General features: G+C 39.2%; 2 long non-coding RNA genes across 2 annotated transcripts in view; one reads left to right on the top strand and one right to left on the bottom strand.

Moving 5' to 3' along the window:
- The first annotated feature begins 590 nt into the window (after positions 1-590).
- The window catches only part of LOC126948020 (uncharacterized), a 96558-nt gene continuing 75109 nt past the window's right edge, over positions 591-22039 (top strand). Inside the window, exon 1 of the long non-coding RNA XR_007723314.1 lies at positions 591-728. This is a non-coding gene — a long non-coding RNA (uncharacterized LOC126948020). The remainder of the gene's footprint in view (positions 729-22039) is intronic.
- Positions 11223-22039, bottom strand: part of LOC126948021 (uncharacterized) — a 46074-nt gene continuing 35257 nt past the window's right edge. Inside the window, exons 4-5 of the long non-coding RNA XR_007723315.1 lie at positions 13419-13491; positions 11223-11395 (exon numbers count right to left, since the gene is read on the bottom strand). This is a non-coding gene — a long non-coding RNA (uncharacterized LOC126948021). The remainder of the gene's footprint in view (positions 11396-13418; positions 13492-22039) is intronic.

The following is a 22039-nucleotide window of genomic DNA, read 5'->3' as shown; positions in this document are numbered from 1 at the left end:
AGGAGAGAGGCGTGAGGAACCCAGGAAGGAGAAATGGAAAGGAGATACGGAACCAGATGAAAACGCAGGATCTCCATGGTTTTGAGGCAAACCATTGTCTTTTTGGTTGACGTATGCATACGGAGTTAACATTTGTATTCATGACATTCTGGAGAAGTGAAGCATACAGTATATGAATATAATGAGAATTTCTTTCTTTGGGCACATTTCAGGTATTCTGCAACTCTGGAGGCAGCTTATTCCTCGATTTTTTCTCTTTCCTTTTGCGAAGCACATGGGGCATAACATCATTAACACTCCCAAAGCCGACAAAGGTTTTTCTTTCTCAGGCAGCGTGCATTTCAGCCTCATCGAGCCAGAAAGTATTTTCGTGGCTGGCAACTTCAGAGAAATCAGCGTTTCTATTTGCCACTGGAGGGTCAGGGTTCTAGAAGGATTATGGAAGTGCTATCTTGCTCGGCACCACAGTTATGCAGAGGGCAATAGAGGTGCTTTCGCTGCTTTTTTCATGACAGTGTCTCACTGCCAGAGAGGAGACAATTGGCTGGTCATCATCATAATTAGTATGCATTACAAAGCAGCAGTGTGCTCTGCACCACGTGAGGAAGCTGGAAGAGCGCCCGCCTGTTCAGTGGCCGTCTAACTGAGTGAGACACGGAGAGGAACGAGGGACTGGAATCACAGGAAGCTAGCACTTACTGCCAACATTGATGAACACATGAACAAACGTGAGTTATCTTGCTTTTTTCCCTCCTCAAAGTCTCCATGGAATGAATGATTGTGACCATCCTTCTGCAGCTGAGGAAACCAGGCTGACAGAGATCAAGTAAAATGTCCACAGCCACACAGAAAATCAGTGTCAGAGCTAGGACTTGAATGAAGGTTTGTCTGATCCTAAGTCCAGGTATGCAAGTCCCTGGCAGCACCATGGGGTGACCACTGACCTGTGTATGGCTTATTAGGTTATTAGAGTCAAGTCTCTGTGGGAGTACAGATGTCAAACACACAAAGGCACTCCCTTGAAAACAAAGGCTTTTAAATGATCGATAAGCCATCAAAATTGACCTCATAACGCTGGAAGTGGGTCATCGCTAAATCACCTGTGGGGCATTTTCTCTTACTGCCTTCCAGAAACATGTAGAATTTTAGGGTTCACGGTCTACACTGCTTGAACACCTAGATTTGGATTTCAGTATGAGAACTGAGGTCATCAGGAGCAAGATATCTTACTCCAACCTTCGGTGCTTCCAGCCCAACCTACATTGACCACCTGCACCCTTGCATCTCTACAGCCCACATACTGAGCTGAACGGAGCACACCAAGGAAAGGAGAGAGGACCTAGAAACATGGGCATTTTTAAATTGGAGATAAAAAAGCAACCTTGTTATCTGGTGCAGGTGACCATAGAATTTCCTCTTCAATATCTCCATTACTAACTGGTCCATTATCTCTTCTTTTTTTTTTTTTAATTAACTACAATTATTCAATTTTATTTTTACCTAAGTTGCGCAAGCACCCAGTTAGAACAAAAATAATGTAATGCTGAGATGTGTTTTTTATAAAAAAATAGTTAGCTCCCTACCCTACAACTCCAACTCTCCCAAAAGAAATTGCTTTTACCTTTTCCTTTTGACTTTCCCTTACTGTAAATGAGAGTTTAGTGTTCTTATAAACCCTCTATATCCTGGCACTTCCATCTTCCTAACATTGTTTTATCTTGGGTATGGTTAAAAAAATCACTATGACTATTTCTCTTTTGATGTTATCGTATTAATTTTTTTCAAGCACCTCACCAGATCTGACACTATTCTCTACTGGGTGTATCCTCCCACAACACACTCACCTGCTTTTCCCTGGAGACTCCGCTTCCAGAGCTCCCTACTTCTCGCTGCCGTACGGATTGTTTGCCCTCTAGCCTGCTACACAGCTGATGTCCTGGACATCCCCCTGTTCAGCTCCTGATTTTTAAGTCTTCCTTTTCCTTCCTTGTCAGCATTCTTCCCTTGTTTGGCCAAGGAACATCCCACAGTCACTGAATGGTGTCCCGGAAAGGAGAGCCCATCGTCTGTCTTTCAGCTTTAACCAAAACACCTCTAGTGACAGGGAACTGACTTATTCTCTGTTATAGTGACATTCTGGCTATTCCACCTAAATGCTAACATGTTTTTCATTTATTCTTAATACCTAAACATTTTTAATGATCTGTTACCAAGATATTTGTCCCCATGTATCCTCAAACTTTCTAGTCTCTCTTGTCAATTTTCCACATGATTTTCAAATGAAAAGGCTTCAGCTCCTCTCCGGCATGCTGTGGCAAGCTCAGTGTGTTTCTTGGCTAATGGTGTCCTTGAAGCTCTACACTGTCTGTCTTTGGGATGAGACTCATGCCATCTCAGCACCTGATGATGAACTCCAGCCTCTCAGTGGGCTATTCTCTCCCCTCTTCTGGGACTAACTAGAGGATAGCAATAACCTATCTCCTGTGGTTTGGTGTATCAATAACCTTCCTATGAATTGGTGGAGTGGGAATTCATCTCAGCATCCCAGTTCAGTAACATTGCAATGTAGAAACCTCCCCGCCCCCCTGAAATTCTTATGTCCTCTTCTGTTCTAATCTCCTGCGTACCTGGGTTTTCCCTATTTTCTCCAAACATATGCCTAAATCATATGTCTACCCTACACCTAAGCCAGTTGTCAAAGAGCCCCAATTCCCACCATGACCCCTCTCATGTCCTTGAATGACCCTTCTGCCCTATACTCCTATTGCATTCATCTTGTATCCCTGTCCTCTTCCCATAAGCTAAACTCCCCCTAGTCGTTGCATCACACCTCAGAACCAAGCAGGATTCATGGTCCATTTGTCTTTGGACATGATATCTGGCCCCTTCTTTGAGATTTTTACTTCTGCTTCTATTTGTTTCAAGCACCTACCAGTTCTTCTTAACTCTTGGCCACAGCTAAGGGGTGGAATACTTTAAGCTTCCTCCCCAAACTATGAGCTTAATTCTCTTTTCAGAAACTCCTGGGAAAGACATCAGAAAGTCTCTCATGCTGTCTTATAGGCTTTCAGGAAAACTTGTTTAGAATATGGGCGAAGTATGTAATAGTTCGTATGGGTTGGTTTTTGAAGTACCAGGAAAAGGGCCCCTCCCAAAGAAATGTTATCCACTCAGTATTCACAGTGCCCCAAACTCTAAACAGCCTTTAACTGAAAAGTTGAAATTCCTGGGGAAGTTTTAAGCCATGCCAATGCCCAGCTCCATACTCTGAGATTCAAATTTAATGAATCATCATGAGGCTTGGTCATCAGTTTTTTGTTTGTTTGTTTGATTTTGTTTTTGAGAGACAGGGTCTCACTCTGTCACACAGGCTGGAGTGCGGTGGTGCAATCGTGGCTCACTGCAGCCTTGAACTCCCAGGCTCAGGTGATCCTCCCACTTCAGCCTCCTGAGTAGCCGGGACCACAGGTGCATGCCACCATGCCTGGCTAACTGTATTTTTGGTAGAGATGTGGTCTCACCATGTTGCTCAAACTCCTGGGCTCCAGTGATCTGCTCGCCTTGGCCTCCCAACGTGCTGGGATTACAGGTGTGAGCCACCGTGCCCAGATCAGATCATCAGTACTTTTAGAAAGATTTCCAGGTGATTCTAATGCACACTCAAACCTGTGAATCATTGCACTTTAGGATAAGAGAAAGCTTACTGTGTAAATCACTCTGTGGAAAAACACTGCCAGTGATGCTGACGTTCAAGTGGTTAATGTGTCTTCTGACTGGGGGCAATCACACAGGTGCAGGGAAACAGAACAGAAAGTATCACCAAGAATGAACTTTGTCAAAGATGAGTCCTAGTCTCTACCTAGAAAATAAACATATTGTATTCATCATCATACCTTATATGACCTTGGCCTACTAGCTTGTTAAGCCTCAGTAATAGGGGCTATGGGAGAAAAGAGTGAGTGAGGACTGGGATAGGGATAAATATAGCCTCAGGGTTGCTACTTCTTCCGGAAGAGGGGGTCTGGCCTGGAATTTGAATATAACATCGAGTGTGACCAACTTGTATATGATTGGGACTTGTTTTGTTAACCAGTGCATCTAACCTGCAGGTGATATGCTGTGCTCGCAATGGGGGTTGGGGATGTTTATTTAGGATTCTAGGCAATAGGACATTTTTGAAGCAGGATCCTAGCAGAGCACTTCCCTTGATGTGCCCTGACCCCTGTGGATGGTGAGGGCTAAGTAGATTTTTAGGGCTTCAGCCAAGTGGGCTGTGGGTCAGGGCCAGTGCTGCTCCCAGTGTGGAAGTAGAGTACAAATGCAATGGAACCTCCCCATTGTCATGAGGTCTAGGCAAAGGAGGCAGAGGAGGGGACAGCTGTCACTCTAGATACAGGATGATCTGGGGGAAATGAATGATAAAGCTTGAGATGGCAAGAAAAGCCCAGGTAATATTCTTTTTTTTTTTCTTTTTTTCATCATGATGAGCGGGAAGATTCAGGCTTCTTCCTTTTATTTTTTTAAATTTTACCTTAAGTTCTGGGATACATGTACAGAACGTGCAGGTTTGTTACATAGGTATACACGTGCCATGGTGGTTTGCTGCACCTGTCAACCCGTCATCTAGGTATTAAACCCTGCATGCATTAGGTATTTGTTCTCTCCCTCCCCTTGCTCCCCACCTCCCAAAAGGCCCCAGTCTATGATGTTCCCCTCCCTGTGTCCATGTGATCTCATTGTTCAACTCTCACTTATGAGTGAGAACATGTGGTGTTTTCTGTTCCTGTGTTCCTTTGCTGAGAATGATAAGCCCAGATAATATTCTTACAAGCATCCCCTTATTAAATTGTTTATGTGTATGGATATGGAATTATTATCTTTTTCTGCAGTTTAACGTCATAGTAGTTCTAGCAGGTAAGTTATTTCTTCCCTATGCCTCAGTCTCCTTAACACAGCATGATGGCATCTCCAGGTAATTTCTAAGGTTCCCTGAAATACAGCATGCTAAGAGTCTGTGTATTAGCAAAACCTAATTGCAAAAGCATGGGAAAGGCTACAGTGATCATTGGTCCTAACTCTTCACAGGTTTCTCCTATTCAGCTATAATTCATTATTTGCCATTTTAGAGCTTCTTGCTAGTCCTCTTAAAAATCACATAATGCAATACAAATACCCATAATATAAATTTTGCTGGAGAAATTTCAAGGACTTTGACTTTCTCATTCAGGAGAGAAAGTTAAGCGACCAAGAGATCAATGAATCATATTTAATTGCAAAAAGAAAAAAAAGAGCGAGATGAATTCTAAGTAGCAAAGGTGATCTCGCCCTCTTCTGGACAAAAGCCACAGAGGTGCTGGGAAGCAGGATAGGCAAGACAAAGAAGGGAAACCAATTTTAGAGGAAAGATTTTTGAAAATGAGCATGTGGGGGTATTAGTTAAAAATAATGGAAGATAATAAGTACAGGCTGTTCCTTAGCACACAGAAATCAGACAATTAAGGGACATAGCTGTATTCTTTCCCTGATGCCTGTGAGGGTCATAAAGCTTGAGTGGCAGCTGGTAATATTCTTAGAAGGATAGGGCAATGTCCAAAGCAACTTTTTTTCTTCAACTGCATTACTTTTGTGCTAGTGGACTCAAGTTAAACGGAACAATGAGAACAAAAGGGGTCATAAGAGGTAGTAAGTCTGAGAGACCACTGGGTTGTGAAAGCTGTAAGGTCTCAGACTGCATGGCATTCATATACTCAACACGTCACAAAGACTCAGTCCATAACACAGATAGATGCTCTGAATGAATGAATGAATGAATGATTAATCTCATGCAATTTGCCTTAAAGAGGTAGAGGGAAAGATGGGCTGTAGTGATATTATGGGTGATGAATGAATGAATGAGCTAGATTTCAGGTTGTGTGCTGGAAGGACTATTTCCATCTTAGCCACATGCATGAGTTACCATCCGTTGATCAGCAGTGTGAAATGGGAGGCAAAGGTGGAAAGAGAAGTAACGCAAAGCTTGTTGCTTGATGATTGTGATTGTTCTTCATCCCCTAGAATTGGGCATTCACTGGCTACTTTCCCAAAGCAATCTGTCAAACAAATTAGGCTTTAGGAGCAATTCAATAATGCTAAATATTCAATAGTAACTCTAATAAAATATTTGTCTTAAATTTAAGCCAAAAGTCCTTCAGAAATGTAGTATCTTCTTCCAGCTGGAGCCAAACAGTTGTAAGACTTCCCATAATGAGTGAGCCCTGTGTCTGCCCTAGGAAATTCACCCATTATATTCACGGGATAGTCACCTGATGCTGTACTATATTCCTCCTTTGTGAGTTCGTTTTCATTTTTTCCTTTAGGATATGAGGAAGTAAGCCTAGTCTAGGATCCTAAAGACTGGAGTCTTGTTGTTTATTAGTTGTGTATCCTTAGGTAAATCTCCAAGTTTTCTAATTTGTTAAACAAACCTAACACAGATTATTGTGGGAATTAAATTTTCTAAAAACTCTGCAAAGTCATTCTGTAAACATCGGAGTGCAATTCTAACAAATGACCTAAAAGACCCTTCTGTCGTAGCCTGTGCTTATCTCTTCAATCTCCTCTTCTGTTTCTTTCCCTTTGCTCATTCAGTTCTTGTTACACGCGCCTTCTTTCTATTGCGCAAATATCAACCTCTCTCCCACATCAGGACTGAAATGCTTTTCCCCCAACACCCTCTGCTTTCTCTTTGCCATCTTGCTGTCAGCTCACATGACATCTTTTATTCAAATAAGCTTTTTCTATTCACCCCGCCAAATGCTTCACACTGGTACATTTCATTCCTACCACCAACTGGTCATAGACCATCACATTATCCTGTTTTATTTTCTTGGTACTAATTATCACCATTTGAATTTATTTTAATTTGTTTGCTTACTTGTTCTTCAGTTGTCTCCCTCCAACTAATAATATAAACACGAATACAGCAGAGACCTTATACCATTTGTACCTAAAATAATGTCTGGCAGGTACATTGTAGATGGTGAATAAATGTTTGAATTAAAGTAGCAAAACCATGAATTAAAATATTTGAATGAAAAGAATTTATAAACTGTGAAGTGCTATACACATGTAAGGTAGTATTTACTTCTATGGAGAGGGTGCTATAAGTGAAACAATAGAAGATAAGGCCTAAAGAATGCCAGATTTGAATTTTAAAGGGACTATTTTTAGTAGGACAAGTCACTCCTTTGCTTCTGTGTATATTGGTTCTCTCACCTGAAAAGTGAGAAAAAATGATATTTATCTCACAGACTGTTTTGATGCTGAGATTTAATACAGGCAGAATCACTGTGAACATTATAAATCGCTCATGTAAGTTTAATCATTCTCCTACATATGATCCTAAGCATTGGAAATGGGGAAATTCTTAATATCTTCTTTATTTCAAGATATGTGACGTTGGTGCAAAATTGTGAAGGGAGTTTATTGTACCCAAACTTTCCCCCAAATCATTAAATATCTGTGGTCTGAGACTTCATTTGTATCAGGTACATCTGTGTGTCCTAATCAGAATCATTGGCTAGAATCTTCAGGAGGGAGTTTAGCCTTTTGCCCTCAAGAAAGAAGTTAATTCTTTCCAAAACAGTCACCTCACTTTTTACGCTGCAGAAGATAGGTAGCAAAGGCATTAACATATCAGACTAAGTAGTTGGATTAACATCAATTTACAAATAAAGCAGGATAAGCCATTTTAAATAAGGTGCATTATATTTTATTTAGCAACAACTGTTTGCCTGTTCTATGTGTGTGTGATGAAAACCATTGTAATGCTTTCACAAAGAAGCCTGCCTGAAAAGGAATAAAAAAGCACGAGTGTGCCCGTACTGGATTTGAGTGTGTGTGCTGTGCTTCTGTGTTGAAATCCAGATGTGCTTCAGAGGCTACACAAATCCAATGCAAACGTGTGGTCTCATCCTTTGACTCTAGGGGAAACTTAGTGCTTGATTGACTCACTACCCTCCAGCACAGGACTTAGAAGCAGGAAGTCTGGTTTAGGTAGTGAGTCTGACATTTATGACCCGTGTGGGACCTCAGGCTAGTCATTTTTATTCCCTTAGCTTTAAATCCCTTTGCGGCAAAATGAAGATAAAATTGACACCTGCCCCATGGGTAGGAATGGGAGGAATTACTGATATCCTATGTGGGGAAAACATTTTGTAAAGGGCAAAGTGCTATATAAATATCCCACATTCTAAATCTTGCCCTCTTCCAGGTTGAACCTCTTGCCACAAGGAATTATCATGCTGCTTCCCTAGGCAGATGGGTTTGCTACACTCAAGGACCTGAGTGCTCCTAGGGAAGGGAAATACATGGCACAGGTGCAGCTTCTCTTATTCCTGAGCCCACAGTCAGCATTGCTAATTAATCACTACACTTTTTCCTACCAAGTCTTGACCCAATCTCAAAATCCCTCTCATAACATTCCAGCAGCTACCATCAATTGTTGGAGTTGGCATGGGAGGATAAAGCTGATTGGCCATCCCTATTAAGCCTCTAAGACCTGTGACCAAAGGATCCCACATTCTCTCCTCCATTGTCCAGATTGAGGACACACAGATTGCAGCACGGTGCCTAGAGATGACATCCAGCAGTGACAGAACCACTTCACAGTCAACACACACATACACAGAGCAGAGCTAGTTCAAGCATTCATCTGTTACGTCTGAGTTAATTTCATAGTGGGAAAAAAAAGCAAATGTTCAGGGAATGTTGGTAACAGTACAATTTATGATAAATCAAATTGCCTGAAGAGATGTGGAAAAGGGTTTTTTAAAGAACAAAGACTCTGGGACTGAGCAGTGAATGTCAAGTTAGCTGTGTAACTGGTGGGTGTGTGTACATCATATAACTGGATCAATTCCTTAATTGCTCTGTTTTTCTATCACACAGGATAATTAGAAGACATTTTGATTCTCAGTTGAATCAATTCTTTCCTTAGGCTTGGAGAATTGTGTCTTACAGGGAACCTCAGATGTTAATATTGAAACATTTTCTTTCTTAGTTCCTGAAGGAAGGGTTTAGTTTCATCTTGCAAGTGTGCCACAGGTCCTGCCTTGGAAATCCAGATATCAGATAGCAGTCCTAAATGAACACAAGTCAACCTTCACGTCTCAAACTTCCTCACATGCAAATGGAGACCCATTTCTTTTATTCAGTCCTGGCGTAAGTTTGCTAGGCATGAGGTGACCCAATGTACTATTTTATCAACAGCAAGCAATCTCATTTCATGGGAACTGCACTTGCCCATTACTCAACCTGAATGAAGGAAACTGCTCTGTTTTGTGTCATCAGGGATATGACAAAAGGAAGACTTAGGTGAAACATGTTTTCTTAATACGAAGAAAATGTATTTTATATGCAAAAATATAGCAAAAATCTCATGTCTTCACCAGTCTAATTTTGCAAGAGGTAATTTACAATTTTCATGTTAATAATTTCTTTTAAGTTGTAAAAGCTAAAAAGCTCATAATAAATATTATGAAGGAAAAAAGTGGCAAATATTTTAATTTTTCTGACCCTGAAGATTATTGTTTCTATTTGCTTTAAAGTGTTGGCATTAGGGATTAACTCAAGAAATGCGTCTTAAGAAGAATGGATCTTTATTTTGGACAAGGGAGATTATAGCTCCTTTTATTACCTGCTGACCTTTTACGAGCTATCTTTTATTTTAGTGTTGAGTAGTTCATAATGCCCTTGTAGTTTAGAAAGCACTTTTTAAGAATTTTATGTATCTCATTTGATTCTTGTATGATAGTTTTAGCAATATAAACACCAATTTTCAGATGAAATATGGAGATTCTGATGGGTTAAGGCACTTGACCACGGCCACATAGCTAGAAAGTGAAAAAAGTAGGGCTGAGCCTAGATAAGTGAATTTCTAGAATGGTGTTCTTTACTGCCACACACTCCATGACTTAAAACAGGGATTATGTTTTCTGTGAAGCCTAAACTAAAGCAGAGGATTTTTACCTAATAGAAATGCCTAGGGCCAGGAGAGTGGGCCACATGAAAATCAACACGAGCAATCTGAGAACTCAATATCAGAGAAAACAAATCCAAAGGAGCCAAGGATGCCGAGCCTGAGGTTGGGTGAAGGTAATATCAAAACAAAAGCAGCTGAGAATACATAAGAGGACACCCTGAGCAACTGATTTGCATATCGGCTGTTATTTACAGTGTACCTTGGAAACTTAAAGTTTTGTGATGCTTGAGTAAGTGGATTGGTTCAATGGGCCAGAAGCAAAAAGGGCAATGTATCGTCTTTCCATGTGGATAGGGATACAGTGCCTGACCCTGTCCAGACTGGACTTCTATTGGTTCTCTGGCTTTGCTGTAATAGGATGAATGACATTTGTAAGAAGTTACACAAGTAAAGGGTTGTCACTGGTGCAGAGTGACAGGAATGACAAGTTTTAGTTTGTTGTTTCCATTAATGCAGACTGTCATAACACTTAGATTTTGCTTGACATAGAAATGGAAACTGGCCATGTGGGACTGGACGTGTTTAAGAATGAAGGGAGCATGTGTATCAGTGGTAGAGGACAGAGCCAAGTAGTAAAATGAGTCATTGCCAAAACACAAAACATAAGGCATGACAGATTCCTGCAGCTGACTCATGAGGAAAGCCAGCCAGAGACCTACCCAATAGAAGATGCTGAAGACTAGGGACCAAGAGTGAGTCTGTTGATCATAATAGTGATTGCTGTAATGTAGTGTATTCTTACTATTAATATGTGTTAGGCATGTTGACAGTGACACAAATACCTTTACATGAATCCTCAAATACTATAAACCGGTTATTTTTAAGGACATTTTCATATATAAGAAAACTGTAGTTCAGAGAGACCAATGAGTTATTTAGGATCAGACAGCTAGCAGGAGGCAAGCCAGGAATGAGCCAGGTGCCCGGTTCTGAAGCCTGTGCACTTGGCCAACATGTTAAACTTTCTTCTCACTGCACACAACGGTTAGACAATAAGTTGAGTTGTCAACTCCCTGGGTACCAGTGACTAGTTAGTTTGTATGGTCTTAGCAGATTTTTTAAAATTTAAGAGTGCCGACTGAGCATCACGGGAGCAGGCGGTTCAACGTCTCAAGCACAGCTCTAAGGAGTAAGCTTTCACAGAGATTTATGGAAGCCATTGCTTATATTTTAATATCTTTTATATTCCTTCCCAGTGCGTTTTATTCTATCCACCACAATAATCTACATCTCATGACAAGCAGCTGAGGACACAGAAAAGAGAAAGAGCAAGCCTGTAAATGCAACCTTAAGGGAGGGCCAGTTTGAAGAGTGCTGTCTTTGGTGGTCTCATTTTGATTTGTGAATCTTCTTGTGGATGTTTGGCATCATATCCTGAAAAAAATCATAAATGAACCTTCCTGGTTTTTCTGCATTGAAGCCGAAAATATATTGCTTCGTTTATGTCTGGCAAACCCTAGTATTACAAAAAATGCTAAAGCACTTCTAACTATAGCCTCTAAATGGAGACTATAATATCTTCTGAGACAAAGGGAATTTGAACATTGTTAAGAATGCAAAGTTTTATATTGAAGAACAAAGGGAAGGGAAACATAGGCCAACCTGTTCAAAATCCTCCAAGTTCAGTTTCTAACATAGCTCACTCCATTTCTTTTTGAGTAACTCCAACCTTTCCAATGGAAATGTTACTTGTAATTTAAAAGGATTGTTAGAGTTGAGTCAGTGTTTTAGTATTCATCAGTGTGTTTGGTTTTAAGCAAGATAAACTGAATCGATCTGATTTCAGCAGAAAAGGAGCTCATTATATATAGAGAGAGACAGAATGGAAGGAGAAATTTGTCTGATGAGGATGCTGCTGCCATGATGGCCACAGATGACACTGGACACCATCTTCACAGTGGTTACTAGATTCTGGATACAGCCCCTAACCACCCTGCCACTGCTGCCAATAAAGTAAATTCTCCCTAAGCCCTGCATTCTTGCATCACTGGCTCCTGATTCAAATTCTTACGTGGGTGAACATGATTGGCCAACCTAGATACTCTAGCTGCAAAGGAGGCTGGGAAATTTATAATATGGCCTTGTTGGCTTATATAGTCAAAGGCTGGCTCTGCTTCCCTTCAAAATTTATGAGGTAGGAATTCCCCCTGATCATGGGGTTGGAGGAGTTAATATGCTGTTTGGCCAAAAATGTGACATTTTTTTTTTGCATATTCCACCTCTTGAGTTTTCTTAATAATACATATTTTTTTCAAACTCTGTCATAGCCATGTGTTTTAAAGGCCATTACTTTTTTGTTTATTTATTTCAGGTCTTTAAAAAAAGTTTATGAAGTTCAAAATTATTCTTACATCATTCTTAAAAAGCTATTCAAAGACTTTTTCTCTGGGCATCCAGCATACTCCTAAGACTGGGTACATTAGGTTTCCAATCCAATAAGCTTTATTTTAGTTTTTGGGCCAAAAGAAATCGTTTATATTTAGTTCAATCAGTCAGAAAAATCCATGCTTGCTAAAAAAGAGGGGAAAATCAAGCAAATACAATTGACAGGACATCAAGCTCTAAACAAATATCTACCACATAGATATCCTTTTATTTTGAATTGCAGTTGTCTTGCAACAAATGGTCCAAATATAAACAATTTAATAGAAATTCTAGAAAGAAATGGCTTAGAATAGCAGGCACTTCATGCTCTTAAACAAGCCCTAAAAGAATTGGAACAAGCCCTTCTTTGTTCAGTTCCATGAAATCTGTTTAGAATCAAGCTGATGATTAAATCTCTTCAAAGGAGAACCCTGGGCATATCTATAGGTTGACTTGGAAAACTATTTCTCCTATGGAGTTAGAATGAATATATGCATATGTGTATATGTGTGTAAAAGTAATTTTTTTTAGCAGAAAGATTCATGATCATTATTTTTAGATGTTGGCCATGCGGTATTTCTCATATATAAGACCAACAGATGACTGAGTTAGGATCTAGTTAGTGAAATTTATTGGTCAAAATCCATACCAGTTATGGTAGTGGATTGAACACATTCATCTATCTCCACTCTGTCCTGAAACCCAATTTAATATAAAAAGACAGCAAAGAAAAAAAAAGTTTAAACCTAAATAGACAAATAGAATTGGAAAGAAGGCAACCATAGCTAAATTTGAGGTATCTAGAAAGCACAAGGATGAGTTTCTGACTTAGAAAGGCAGAAAAAGCTGAAACATAAATCAGAATGGATTGAGTAAACGAACAGGAAGCTGGTGTATTCACACTGCAAAACTCTAAGAAGTTTCGATTGTGAGAGATGCTAGGAATTTTTTAAGACATAGGTACATATTTGGGCTGGAGAAAGATTGGTTGAAAGACTTTATAAAGGATATTTAGAAATCAACATATACTTACCCTTCCTTGTCAGAATACTGGAGGTTTTCCTTTCAAAGATGACAACACATACAGGCTCCAGGCTCAGAGACACCTGGTATAACAAAAGACAAGTGTGAGGAGGGTACGCGTTAAATAAGAGCATGGAGGGTGAGTAGGCACAGTGACTGTGAACATCCGTCCTCTTTCTAGATGATGGAGAAGTGGCTTACATACATATGGAACATGGCAATGAGTATATCATAGTCACTGATGCTGGTAATAAATAGTACTAGAGCAGGGTCCCAGTGGACCTACTGGCTCTCAGCTATACTTGCTATTGCTAGACAGTGATGAAATGGGGGGCCTGGGGCTTCTGTTGTGTGTGTCAATATTTTGAAAACTGCAATGGTTATACCATTGAATACATGGTGAATAGCAACCCTAGTTATACCTCCAGAAAGAAAAAATGGAAAATTGTGGGTTAATGGATTGGCCTAGTAGAAAAGACCCCAGATCCTGACATTTGAGGTTCCTAACAAAATGGCAAAATTCCTGCCTGATCATGTTACAGTGAAGCCTACCAGGCAATAAATATTCTCTTCATGTTCATCACTTCCAATCTGTATTTTCGATGATGATGATAATAATAATAATTATTATTATTTGAATGGCCAAAAATATCTAGGGATTAAAGAAAAGCCTACATTTGTCTTTAAATAACCTATAGAAAAAGGGAAAGGAGGAAAGAGAAACAGTTTAAAAAATGAAAGGAGACACTTTAAAATCTGACTTCATATTCTCAGAGATATTTATTCACTCAAAAAAATTTGTGAAACATGATGACAAAGTATTTTCTAGTATTCAAATTATAACATTTAACAAAATAGACAAAGATATTTCCTTATGGAGTTATATAATGTTTACTCTACTGTGCTAATTGTACTACACTATAGACAACATACTAGAATCATTACATAGCAATAAGAACAATGAAGAAAATACAGGAAAGGAAGGAAATAGAGAGTGATGGGGCAGATGGCAGTGGCTAAGGAGAGCTATCTTATACAGTGTACTAGGAAAGGCTGGAGTAACCAACATATAAATAATATTTAAAGCTATGGAAGTAAATAAGACCACATAAGAAGAAAATGTGGGTAGAGAAAAGAAGACATCTGAGGGCTGAGTCCTGAGTACATCAACATTCAGAGGGTGAAAGAAGAAGCAGAGGAGATAGATGAGAGATTGCATCCAGGAAAAGAAAAGGAAGTTCTGCAAAAGGAATATAGAGAGTATAAGAAAGAACATTTGTGAATTAAAATTTGATAGCAGAAATAAAAAATTCAAAAGAGAGTTGAGAGATAAAGTTGAGTAAGTCTCTCAGAGAGGAGAACAAAAAGAAATGTAAAATGTGGAGGAAAGGTCAGAAATGTAAAATATCACATTAGTGGTTTCATTGTCCAAATGATAGGAGTTTCAGGAAAAACAAACATAAAATGTAGGAGAGGAAATTAAGACAAGATTATGCAATGAATTTCCCAGAAGGAAGGATGCAAGTTTGTGGATTGAAGGGGTCTTCTGAGTTCCCAACACTATATATATACATATGCGTACACACACACACACACACACAGACAGACACACACACACACACACACACATATATTTCTCAAGGCTGAGCTAATGAAAAGCTCAGGAACTAGAATGGCATTAAAAATTTCAAAAATAAACTGGGATATAAAAGAAAAAAGAGCGATGTCTTTTAAATTCTGAGGGAAACTAAAATTTGTACGTAGCTAAACTATCCATCAAGGGTAAGGAGACAAATCTTCAGATGTGTAAGACCTCAAAAATATTACCTTCCCCACGATGTTACTGGAATATTTGTTCCAGCAAAATGGGAACATAACTGTGAAAGAGGAAAACACTGGCCTCAGGAAACAGGAGCCATACCTGGGAGAATCAAAGGCCAATTTCAAAATCATGATAAAAAGAGATCCCAGAACAACAGATTTGAGCAAGGCTAGAGAGCAACAAGTCAAGATTAGAGAGGAGAGGCAGAGGGCTCCACAGAAATGTATCTAAGGAAGAAAAAAATGTCTAACAGAATGTCTGGCTTGCTTGTCAGATATATACAATTCTGTCAGAATTGGGAAATTAATTATAAAATAATGACTAATAAGAAAATAAAAGTAAGAAAAAAAGAAGAAAAATAAAATTATACAAGAAAGTGTAATCTAGGACAATGTATGACTCTTCTATGAATATCTACTTAGTCTTAAAAATATCAACATCAATATTTATTGTCCTGGACCCAGTTTGTATGACCCAGATTTGCTTGGCCTCACCTGCTCTTCACTGCCCACTCCATGCTTTTGCCCCTTGCTCAGTGGAGAGTACTAGCCACTAGGTTGTTGCCTCATCTCAGCCCTCCTGGGGTGGGAGCAGAGCATCTGTGTGCATGCATCACATCCCCCACAGGAGCCCTTGAGCTCCAGGTTCAGGTCCACAGAGTACCCCTCTCCTGTGACTGGTTGGAAGGCTGGGTCACACAACTTGCAAGTGTGGAGCACTTAAGACTTTACGGGGCAAACGTTGATGACTTATGGGAAGGAGCTAACAAAGTCTTTACTCTTCTTCCTCTGGAACAGGGCATTTCTGTGGTTAAGTGGTTCCAGTCTTTCATTCTGGAGCCTCGCTATGTGGCCAAGTGTTGGCTAGGTTTCTTGTCAGGCTACAGCTGCTCAGTAATGCATCACCACTTATATTTGCTTTCTTCTTTTTTCCCATACCTCCTACTCTTGTGTCTTGGGATGCACCCAATCAAGCCTCAGCATGTAAACTTTGTCTTAAGCACTGTTTTCTGGGGAGCATAGAATAACACATTGACTGAACCAAAAAGGGCCATGTACTGAGAAGCTGAAGAGAGATAGAGAACAAGATTGGGAGAGAGAGAGAGACAGAGATAGACAGAGAGAGGAGGACATACAGAATAAAATTCTCATCTTGTAGGATACCAATACATAATAGTTAAAACAGAAAAATCTAGAAACAACAGGATAATTTTATATTATAATATGTAATGTGATTTAGAAAAATGGAGATTAGTGCCTAAAGAAATATCTAAATTAAAAAAAAAGTTCCTTCCAGAGAGTAAGAATCAGTGTGTGAAGAGGTATTAAAGAAACCTATGGTTTTCTTTATAAGCCTAGTAATACTATTGACTTTGAAAACTATGAATGTTATGGATAAAGCTGGAGGCCATTTTCCTACATGGAATAATTCAGAAACAGAAATTAAATACCACATGTTCTCACTTACAAGTGGGAGCTAAACAATGGGTACATATGGACATAAAGAAGGAAGTGATGGACACTGGGGACTCCAAAAGTGGGGAGGATGAGGGTTGAAAAAATACCTACTGGGTACAATGTTCACTATTTGGGTGATGGGTACACTAGGAACCTAAACCTCACTGTTACACAATATATCTATGTAATAAAAGTACATATATATCTCCTGAATCTAAAAGAAATCCAAACTCTGAATGTTAAAAAAATTAAGCACAATACGTATTCAATATTGCAATTGTTCAATCTATTTTGAGTGCAATATAATGTAAACACAGGTCATGAAAGAGCAGATCTTGAAATTTGTACAGAAAAATATACAAAGTTATACCAATTTTTTTTTTTTTTTTTTTTTTTTTTGAGACAGAGTCTCATTCTGTTGCCCAGGCTGGAGTGCAGTGGTGCTATCTTGGCTTACTGCAACCTCTGCCTCCTGGGTTCAGGCGATTCTCCTGCCTCAGCCTCCCGAGTAGCTGGGATTACAGGCGTGCACCACCACACCTGGCTAATTTTTTGTATATTTTAATAGAGACGGGGTTTCACCATGTCAACCAGGCTGGTCTCGAACTCTTGACCTCAGCAAACATTTTTATAGTTACTAACTCTGAGTCGTGAAATTTCCAGTGCCTTTTTTAAAAGGTCTTTGAATATTTGAACAGTGCTTGGGTTGTTTTTATAAATAAGATGAGTAAGAAAGCGATTTTCAAAGAAAAAAACATTGGTCAGATGGTATTCATTATAGTTCATAACATGATAAAGATATTTATTACAAGTTTAAGATTATTTGTGAGCTAAAATGTACTCTAAAACAAAAGCATGATCTATGACACCTAAGGCACAACATGCTACCTTGTATTAGTTATTTTTTCAGTTGCATGTGTCTTGTCTCCTCAATGATAATGTAAGTTACCTTGAAGGAAGTGCTCCTCTTAGCCGCCTTTCTATCCTTCACAGTTCCAACCAATTACAGGTGCACACACACACACACACACACACACACGCATAAAGAAAATATATGGATAAAGACCATGTTGAAAGTTAGATATAAGCTTGTCAAGTTGACAACCTATAAATAAAATGATTTTTTTTTCCTAAGGATGAAAGGAGTAATGGAAAAAGGAAAGGAAGTAATTATAAGTGGTGGTGCATTTCTGAGTAGCTGACAAGAAACCTAGTCAATCATTTGGCCACACAGCAGCCTCCAGAATGGATGACTGGAACCATTTTACCTCAGAAATCCCTGTTCCAGAGGAGGAAGCGTAAATAATTTTTTAGCTCCTTCCCATGCCGTTTTTCATAAGTCATCAAAGTTTGCCCCATAAAGCCTTCAAGCCTAGGATGGTTGATTTTATGTGTCAACTTGACTGGAACATGGAATGCCAGGATATTTAGTCAAACATTCCTCTGGGTGTGTATGTGACCGTGTTTCTGGACAAGATTAACATTTGATCAAAGCAGATTACTCTCTCTGATGTGGGTGGGCCCCAACCAATCAGTTGAGGGCCTGCATAGAACAAAAAGTCTGACTCTTTGTAAGTCAGAGGGGATTCCTTCTGCCTGATTGTTTGAGCTGGGACCTTGGTCTTTTTCTGCCTTTGGACTTGAACTGAAACATCAGCTCTTCTTGGGTCTCGAACCTACAGGCTTTCAAAATGGCTGAGAAGTCCCAAGGTTGAGAAGCTTATATCATGAGCTCTCTTGGGTCTCCAGCTTGCCAACTGAAGCTCTTGGGACTTCTCAGCCTTCATAATCATGTGAGCTAATTCCTTATAATAGATCATTATATCTATCTATCTATCTATCTATCTATCTATCTATCTATCTATCTATCTACCTATCTACCTACCTACCTATCTACCTAACTACTGACTGACCGACCTACCTAGATGGATATAATCTCCTGTTGGTTCTGTTTCTCTGGAGAATTCTGATTAATACAATGTCCTTATATTAAGGTGACTCATGGTCATTCAAGTATCTGGGCTGCAGCCTTTTTGTCATTGTCACCCTAACTATAGATTATTTCAAATATGACAACAAACTCCAACTTCTTGTACTTTCAAGGGTAACAGTATAGAAGCAACTCTGTGTGAAAAAATGTCTTTGACAAGAAGTTGCTCTGACCAGGTCTGTCTAGGGAGCAGTATGAATGCTCTCAGGATGGGTGTCATTGGCTTATAGACTCAACACATAGGACATTTATCAAGCACTCGCAACGTGCAAACCATTGTGCTAGGTTTTGTGAAGTCTGCCAAGATGAGTAAGTTCCTGAGTGTCTGTGGACCAACAAGGCTGGAAATACAGTGTATAGTATGGCAAGTTATGCTGTACTTATTTTTTCAACATGCCATCTTTATAATCTCTCTTCCAATGGATGTGATTGAGGCATGACTCATGAATGTCTATCTTCTCCAGAAAGGAAAGAGTCTTTCTGTGAAAAGATGAAAAACTATGAGCATCTGTTTTCAGGTTAAGATTTACATATCATGGTAATGTGATTGCAATGGATTTTTATGAGTTTGAAAATGTTGCCCTAATTTCTTCAACAGGCCTTTCAGAGTTATGAGTAATCAAAAAATACATTTCTCTCAACTACAAAGTATGCTGACTCACAAAAAAATGAAAACTTCTGTTTTACCACTTAGTTCATGCCAATCATACAAAGTATTGGAAAATTTACAATTGTATGTCCAGCCAATGAAAATCTATCCCAGACATATGGTTAGTGGGTTTATTTTTCATGCCATAACATATTCCAGAATCTCTTAGGTTCCTTTTCATAGTAACCAATGTGATCATGTGGTATCTAATGTCAAGTTAACTTCATATTTTTTCTAGAAACTAAATATTTGGTTCATATATAGACTAAAATAAATTTGACTAATTAAAAAAAAATAAGCAAGTAAAATGAGAAGCACATATAAAGCAAAATAAAACAAGTGGAATTCTGTTTTGTCTTTTTATTTCATTTCTGGTGATTTTCAATCAGAATTAAAGTATTTTTTTCACCAAAGGGTAAATAACTGGTGCAGCCAGAACCCCAACTTCAGGGACCATCAACAAGCCACTCTAGCATGGTAATGGAATAAAAGGAAAAAAGTGAGTTAGGTTGGAGAATTTCCACTTCCACAGTGATATTATTTCCGTATCTGTCTTCGTCTTGCAACCAAATTGTAGACCATTCCCCCTTAAACTAGACATGACAACAAATATTTGTTTTGTTAATTCTGAGTTTCAATGTGTATTTTATGTAGAGGAAGGCAGTCAACATGAGGTATTCCTGGTAATAGTTATCAAGGCATATTGAAAAATAGCTTTTTATAAAACATTTTTAGCAAATGAAATAAAAAAAAAATGGTTATAACCTAACAGTGCATGGCTCTCATTGAATCAATCCCATTAGCATCAATATTTCTGTAAAGCACACTCCATGCACAAGGCACCTCAATTTTCAGTGGACGTGGATATGAGCAACATTGTTTTGTTTTGTTTTGTTTTTTGAGACAGGGTCTCACACTCTCGCCCAGGCTGGAGTGCAGTGGCGCGATCTCTGCTCACTCCCAACTCCGCCTCCCGGGTTCACACCATTCTCCTGCCTCAGCCTCCCGAGTAGCTGGGACTACAGGCGCCATTCACTGCGCCCGGTTAATTTTTTGTATTTTTGGTAGAGGCGGGGTTTCACCATGTTAGCCAGGATGGTCTTGATCTCCTGACCTTGTGATCTGCCTGCCTCAGCCTCCCAAAGTGCTGGAATTACAGGCGTGAGCCACCACGCCCGAACATGAGCATCATTTATTTTTATACAATTCTGTAAGTAGTTGTTCTGCATATGTTAAAATTAAGTTAAAACTTTACATATAAATATATTTATATATATGATATATATCATTCTTGTGTGTATATGTACATATATATATATTTCTCTCTCTGTGTGTATATATATGATCACCAGAAATGAAATAAAAAGAGAAAACAAGAGTTCCACTTGTTTTATTGTGTGTGTGTGTATACACACACACATGCAGAGAGGAAGAGAGAGAAAGAAAAAGAGAAAGAGAACAAAAACATGTCTGATTTCATACAGATTTCTAAGGGCTTAAGATTTCTCTTCATGTCCTTAGGGAGGATAAAGTATTAGCAACAGGAATTTAGTACAGATTTCTTTCAATTTTGTTTTTTCACTTTTGAAATAAGCTTTATGCTGGATTATTGTTTATTTCTTTTGAAGCCCTTTACTAATGTCACAAATCTGAAGGAGTCTGTTCGTCTCACTGTGCACGTCTAATTATAGGTATTACCTATAGTGCAATTATGCTAGTCTTGCACTCAAAATACTGTGTGACTCGGCTGGGTGCAGTGGCTCATGCTTGTAATCCCAGCACTTTGGGAGGCTGAGGCGGGTGGATCTCCTGAGGTCAGGAGTTTGAGACCAGCCATGGCCAAATGGCAAAACCCTCTCTCTACTCAAAATACAGAAATTAGCTGGGTGTGATGGTACACACCTGTACTCCCAGCTACTTGGGTGGCTGAAGCAGGAGAATCGCTTGAACCCGGGAGGTGGAGGTTACAGTGAGCCAAGATCATGCCACTGCACTCCAGTCTGGGTAACAGAGTGAGACGCTGTCTCGAAAAAAAAAAAAAAGAAAGAAAATACTGTGTGATACTGTGTGTCTCCAGAAGAGACCTTTAGCATTTCTCTCTCTCCCTTTGCTTGTGAACTGGAGATGATACTCCTAACTCTCTGGGTTGTTTTGACACTTGATTGAGTCCATGAGAATGCTTTGTATATCTCAAGCAAGTTCTAATCCAGCCGGAGACATTACCATTAATTTTCATGATGGTAAGTGATTTTGATCCATTTGTGACCATTAATTGCATTTTATAGGTTAGACATCACCCCGACCAACCTTGAAAACAGCCTCCTGGATACTTGCCTGTCTCTGCAGATCTGGGCAGTAGAGAACGTGTAGGCAAGCAGTGAAACTGTCTAATTCATAACTATAAAATTCTAAAACAGAAGAGTCCTAAGAGATTATTGTGTCTTTTTTATTGTGCTAAGTATCTTTGGGTCTACAATAATAGGTAGTTGATTTTGTGAGAAGGCTGATCTGTGACAAGTATTAGATGGCAAGTCCCTCTTCATTATGATATGACTGCACAGTCTTTTAAAAATATAATAAAAAATTTTTATCATTCTCTTAGACGAAACAATATTCTAAGCAAACTGCCCCAAGATTCTTTGGCTTCTACTTCCATAACTCCCCACCCCTTTCCTTTACCCCGAACCAGCCCTCGTGTAGGAGGAGTTACATG

This window comes from Macaca thibetana, chromosome 2 (genome assembly GCF_024542745.1).
Source record: "Macaca thibetana thibetana isolate TM-01 chromosome 2, ASM2454274v1, whole genome shotgun sequence".
NCBI classification, from domain to species: Eukaryota; Metazoa; Chordata; class Mammalia; order Primates; family Cercopithecidae; genus Macaca; species Macaca thibetana.
The sequence above is the reverse complement of the archived record's forward strand: the minus strand, read 5'-3'. Positions and strand labels throughout refer to the sequence as shown.